Source organism: Hordeum vulgare, chromosome 6H, assembly GCF_904849725.1.
Source record: "Hordeum vulgare subsp. vulgare chromosome 6H, MorexV3_pseudomolecules_assembly, whole genome shotgun sequence".
Taxonomy (NCBI): domain Eukaryota; kingdom Viridiplantae; phylum Streptophyta; class Magnoliopsida; order Poales; family Poaceae; genus Hordeum; species Hordeum vulgare.
The window spans coordinates 208,085,954-208,092,385 of NC_058523.1; positions in this window are offsets into that span (position 1 = coordinate 208,085,954).

Consider the following 6,432-nt stretch of genomic DNA (forward strand, 5'->3'; position numbering starts at 1 on the left):
AACAGAAAAATAAAGTGGTTCACGTGATTCTACGCATCGTTCCAATCAATTTACACATAGAGATCATTGCAAGCGGAGCTACGGTTCAAAAGATATGATCACCGCAAGATATGATGTCATGAATGCAATATGTATGCAATGGCAGCCACAAACATTCCAAACCAAGAAGGCAGCAACATACTATGATACTAAACGAGATTCTAAGCAAGTTTCAAATATGACACGTTCAAAACGGAGCAACGGTTCGACAAATACAAGGTACACAAGAAATAGTTACAATCTGCCAAAATAGCAACATGACATTTTCTACACCCTAAAACAACAAGCTACATAATACTAAAATGCTCAAGCAAGACATGAGGCAGTAGTGGTCAAGATGCACAACAACACCCTACTAAATACAACTAGCATGGAAGCATGGAACTCTAGGAAAAGAACTCACAAAATGGCATCTCGCACATAGTTTCAGACTTAGAAAAAATAACAGTTTTGGCAGTGCAGTTTTCAACGACAAGGCATATTGACAGCAGTAAAATTACATGCTACGGGGCACCGTATGGCATGAAAATAGACAAAATCCTAAATAATCTTAAGGACTACAACTAACTCCATTGCACCAACCGCAAAGGAGTTGTAGATCACTTGGAAAACTCATGGCAAGACAGCAACAAAATATAACAGATTTAGACTTAGAATTATTTGAGCATCTCCAAATCAGCACTATTTTCTAGTATGTTGACAACACGCAAACAACACCTAAACCTGGATTTCTATAGCAACCAAAAATACCAAGGGCTACCATACATATCCAAGGGCATATCTCTAGTTGACAACTAATTCATATCATGCACGGAATAAATCACATGAAATAAACAAAAGGCAACATGGCAAAATATCACACACGCTAACTTGCTCAAAAGCTGAAACTAAATGCACAGTTAAATTCTACGGATTTTTCTATCCCAAAAACATAAATAATATGTGGGGTTCGAGAAATAAAACAAGCGTCACAATTAAATGCGGGAATAGGCCTAAATGCGGCATAAAGAAGCTAATGATGACACATGAAACTGGCAGGACTACTATTTCTAAAATACATGGCAAGGAGTTGCAACAACATGAACATTTTATCTACGGGGTTTGAACAATCCGGACACGCACAAATATAACTACGGGATATTAACCTATTAGGACAGCACGCAAATCTAGCCAAAGAGCGGTTCAAACTACTTCAAACATGCATGCAAGTTGCAGAATAATGTTCTACGCAAAAATCTACACAAGTTTCATATCTAAATCGTCGCGATTCGATGGACTGTTTAACATCTACGGAGGTTTGAAAAAATGTCATTTTCCTGAAATTAATAAATCTGAATATCCTAAATTTTTTTACTACCGGGCCTTATTGACTAACGGGCCTAAACAGGGCAGCGGCGCATCTTAGCTATTTCTCGCCCGGGGCGAAGAGTAGCGGGCTTGGGGGGAGCTGCTCACGATGGGCAGCCCAGTTCGACGGGGAAGGCAGCCCCGACGAGGCGAGGCGATGGCCTGGCTCGGCCGGCCTGCTGGGTCGCGGCTCGTGGCCCACCTGTCCGAGCGAGCGGCAGCGCGGCTTCGGCCTCGTCCCGATCCCGATCAGGACCGAGAAGATGGCGGCGGCGCAGCCTCCCGCGGTAGCGGATGGCGGGACTATCCGACGCGAGGCGGCGGCTTGGTAGTGTGGGGCCGGCGGATCCAAGAGGAACTAGGTCCGAGGGGCCCGTTCCCGGCGGCGGAAGGGCCGGCGACAAGGTCCTCCATGGATGGCGAGCTCCGGCTCCCTCGACATGGACACAGGAGGGAGAGAGGGGATCAGCGAGAGGGAGGAGGAAAGAGAAGAGGCGCAGGGGCTAAGCGGGGCTCCGGCCTGAGGATCTTACGAGGTACGACTCGGGGCTGCGGGAGGGAGGCGGTTGGCTCCTCCATGGTTGCGGCCATGGGTGCGAGCAGGGAAGCGGGGAGGCGCTCGGGAGGTTGCTTCGGTGGCGGCGGGGCGATCCGGGCCTGGGCAGGCCCGATCTGGGCCTCCCGGGCCGACGACGCCGAGGAGGAGATAGGAGGTGGGAGGTTCGCTGCGCTAGGGTTAGGGTTAGCACGGGTTTCGAGGAGGAGTTGGGTTACCTAAGATAGTGGTGTACATATAGCAAATGGGGCTAGGGTTACCCGAATCCAGCTCCGATTTCGACCACGGGATCGCGATCGAACGACCACGGACGCGGGAATGGAATAGAAGGGCTAGACGGGTTGTGTAGAGTGGCTAGGTAGGGATGAGAGGGAAATGGTGCGGCGCGGCAACGCGATTTAAAATACCGAAAAATGTGTGACGAATAACCGAAGACGGTGCTGCTATGGTCTACCGTTCGGGTACCAAACAGACTCTGATTGCAATGAAAATTGACACGCGGCCTACCTATATTAAAATAAGACCGCACTCCAAGTTTCAACCCAATCCAAGAAAATTTTATACACAGTTCTAAAAACAAATATTTTAACGATGCCGCGAGCGCGTGCGTGTGTGGTTGGTCTCAAAGCGGTCAACGACGAACATGGAGAGAACCGACAACTAATAACAGATGGAAGTTTTGAAAACCTGCGGCAACGGAGTGCCAATGCAATGCAGATGATGCGCGTGATGCGATGATGAATGCGATAGACAAACGAACCACACAACGAGAACGAAATAAAAGGGGAATCTTCTGGAGCGTCGGTCTCGGGCTGTCACAGAACCCATCTAACAAGTCTAGGTTTAGCATATTTATTTTCCATAAGGTATTTGATAGCAGTGTGAACAATTTGAATAGTTACTTTGGAATCAACAATATAAGGTCTAAACTTATTACAACCAAGCACAACTACTAAAAATTCCTTTTAAGTGGTAGGGTAGTTTCTTTGAGCACTATCTAGAGTTTTACTAGCGTATTGGATGACATTTAATTTCTCATAAACTCTTTGCCCTAGAATAGAAACAACAGCATAATCACTCACATCACACATAATTTCAAAGGGTAGGTTCCAATAAGGTGGTTGAATAACAGGTGCAGTGATCAAGGCTCTCTTAAGAATTTCAAATGCTTCTACACAATCATCATAAAAAACAAATGGAACATCCTTTTCCAAATGATTAGTGAGAGGCTTAGAAATCTTAGAGAAGTCTGTAATAAACCTCCTATAGATACCAACATGACCAAAGAAACTTCTTATACCTTTGATATATGTTGGACACAACATTTTTTCAATAGCACCAACTTTAGCTTTATCAACTTCAATACCTCTTTCGGAGATTTTGTGTCCCAAGACAATGCCTACATTGACCATAGAGTGACACTTCTCCCAATTCAAGGCAAGATTAGTTTCTTCACATTTCTGCAAAACTCGATCAAGGTTGCTCAAGAATTCAATAAAATAAGTTCCGTAAATGGAAAAATCATCCATGAAAACCTCAACAATTTTTTCATAAAAGTCAGAGAATATAGCCATCATACATCTTTGAAAGGTAGCACGTGCATTGCATAAACCAAAAGGCATACATCGTAAGCAAAGGTACCGAAAGGGCAAGTAAAAGTGGTCTTCTCTTGATCCTCTTTTGACACAAGTATTTGAGAGAAACCAGAATAACCGTCTAGAAAGCAAAAATGTGTATGTTTGGATAGTCTTTCTAGCATTTGATCAATACAAGGTAGAGGGTAACGATCTATCCTCGTAGCTTTATTTAATTTCCTAAAATCAATTACCATTCTATATCCTATAACATTTCTTTGTCGGATCAATTCATTTTTATCATTAGGAACTACGATAATACCTACCTTTTTAGGGACACAATGAACTAGACTAACCCATCTACTATCAGCAATAGGTTAAATTATACCTGCCTCCAGAAGCTTTAGTATTTCATTTCTTACCACTTCCTTCATTTTAGGATTTAACTGTCGTTGATGATCAACAACTGGTTTAGCATCAGGCTTGATATTAATTTTGTGTTGACATAGAGTGGGACTAATGCCCTTAAGATCATCAAGAGTATATCGACTAGCGGCACGGTGATTCCTCAAAGTTTTCAATAATCTCTTTTTTTCATCCTCTGAAAGGTTAGCACTAATAATAACAGGATATATCTCTTGTTCATCAAGATAAGCATACTTTAGAGTATCAGGTAATTGTCTAAGCTCAAACACGGGATCACCCTTGGGTGGAGGAGGATCCCCAAGTATTTCAACAGGCAGGTTGTGTTTTAAAATAGGCTGCTGATCAAAGAAAATCTTATCTATTTCATTTCTTTCATTCATATGCATATCATTTTCATGATCTAGCAAATATTGTTCTAAGGGATAAGTAGGAGGCATAATGATAGAAGCGACACCAATAATTTCATATTTACTAGGCAATTCTTTGTCATGGGTTTGTCTACGAAATTTAGAGAAATTGAACTCATGAGACACATCCTCAAAACTAACAATAACCGTTTCTTTCTCACAATCAATTTTAGCATTAACGGTATTCAAGAAGGGTCTACTAAATATAATGGGACAAAAATCATCTTGTGGGGAACCAAGAACAGGGAAATCAGTAGGATACTTTGTTTTCCCACAAAAGACTTCAACATCTCTAACAATCCCAATTGGTGCAATAGTATCTCTATTAGCAAGCTTGATGGTAACATCAATTTCTTCTAATCCAGCTGGTGCAATATCATTCATAATTTCCTGGTATAAGGTAAAGGTAATTGCACTCACACTAGCACCCACATCACATAAGCCATGATAACAATGATCTCCTATTTTAACAGAAACAACAGGCACGCCAACAATAGGTCTATGTTTACCTTTAGTATCAAGTCTAGCAATTCTAGCAGCTTCATCACAGAAATGAATGACATGCCCATCAATATTATCAACCAACACTACTGGAATCCAGTAATTTGCCATCAGCCAGTTCTTTGACGTCTGCTGGCTGATGGCAAAGAAGCTCTTTGCCGTCAGCTGACCTAAAGCGGACGGTAAAGGGGTCACTGATGGTAAAAATAATGTTTGCCATCGGCCAGGGCTTTGCCGTCTGCCTGCGGATGGCAAAGAGACCTAGGGCAGACGGCAAAGAGGGCAGAGGGGTCCCACTAGACCTTGGGCCTGGCCAGGTCCAACGGACGGGCTCTTTGCCGTTCGCCTGGCCTTTGCCATACGCCGTGGGGCCCTTTGCCGTCCGGGGGCAGACGGCAAAGTTGACGTCCCTATAACGGCCGTCTCCCCCACTACCCCTCTCCCCAATTTGTCTCTCTCTCTCCACCGTCGTGCGTGCCTCCCTCCTGCACCACCGGCGGCCGACCACCCCTGCGCCGCCCCCTACGCCGACCCCTGCGCCACCCCCTGCGTCGCCCCTCACCTGCCCCCCACCGCCGCCACCACTGCCCTCCACCGCCGCCGCGCAGCACCCCACCGCCGCCACCACTGCCCCCGCCGCCACCACTACCCCCCGCCGCTGCACTGCCCCCGGCGACGCCCCACTGCCCCGTCGCACCCGTCCTCCTCGCCGCCCCGACGCCCCAGCCGCCACCGCCGGTGAGTCCCCCCATTTTTATTTTGTTTTTCCTTATTTTTATTTATGTTAAATTAGTTAGGTTTGTTTTTTAGTTTATTAGGTTAGTTAGGCTAGTTAGTTAGGTTGTTAAATTAGTTAGGTTAGTTTTTTAGTTTATAAGGTTAGTTAGGCTAGTTAGTTAGGTTGTTAATTTAGTTAGGTTAGTTAGTTAGCTTCGTTATTTAGGTGGAGGAGGAGAAGAGGAGAAGAGGAGGAGGAGGAGGACGAGAAGAAGAAGAGGAGGAGAAGAGGAGAAGAAAGAGGAAAAATGAAAAGAAGGAAAAAAAGAAGAAGAAGAAGAAGAAGACGAGGAGAGGAAAAAATAAGAAGGAGAAGAAGAAGAAGAAGAAGAAGAAGAGAAGAAAAAAATAATAAGAAGAAGAAGTAAAGAAGAAGAGAAGAATAGAATTAGAAAAAAATAAGAAGGATAAGAAGAGAAAAAAGAAGAAGAAGTAGAAGAAGAGGATAAAGAAAAATAGAAATAGAAATAAGAGGAAGAGGAAGAAGAAGAGGAGAAGAGGAGGAGGAGGAGAAGGAGGAGGAGGAGGAGGAGAAGAAGAAGAATAAGAAGAGGAGAAGAAAGAGGAAAAATGAAAAGAAGAAGAAGAGAAGAAGGAGAAGGAGGAGGAGGAGAAGGAGCCCTCCTTCTTCTCCTTATTCTCCTTCTTCTCTCCTCCTTCTTATTTTTTAGCTTGTTTAGCTAATTATCCTCCAAAATGACATAATAAGCTAAAAACCTTGGTTAGCTCATGAATATTATATTCTTAGCTTGTTTTCCGCTAAAAATGAAATAATTAGACATAATTAGAATATTTTTGTTGATCG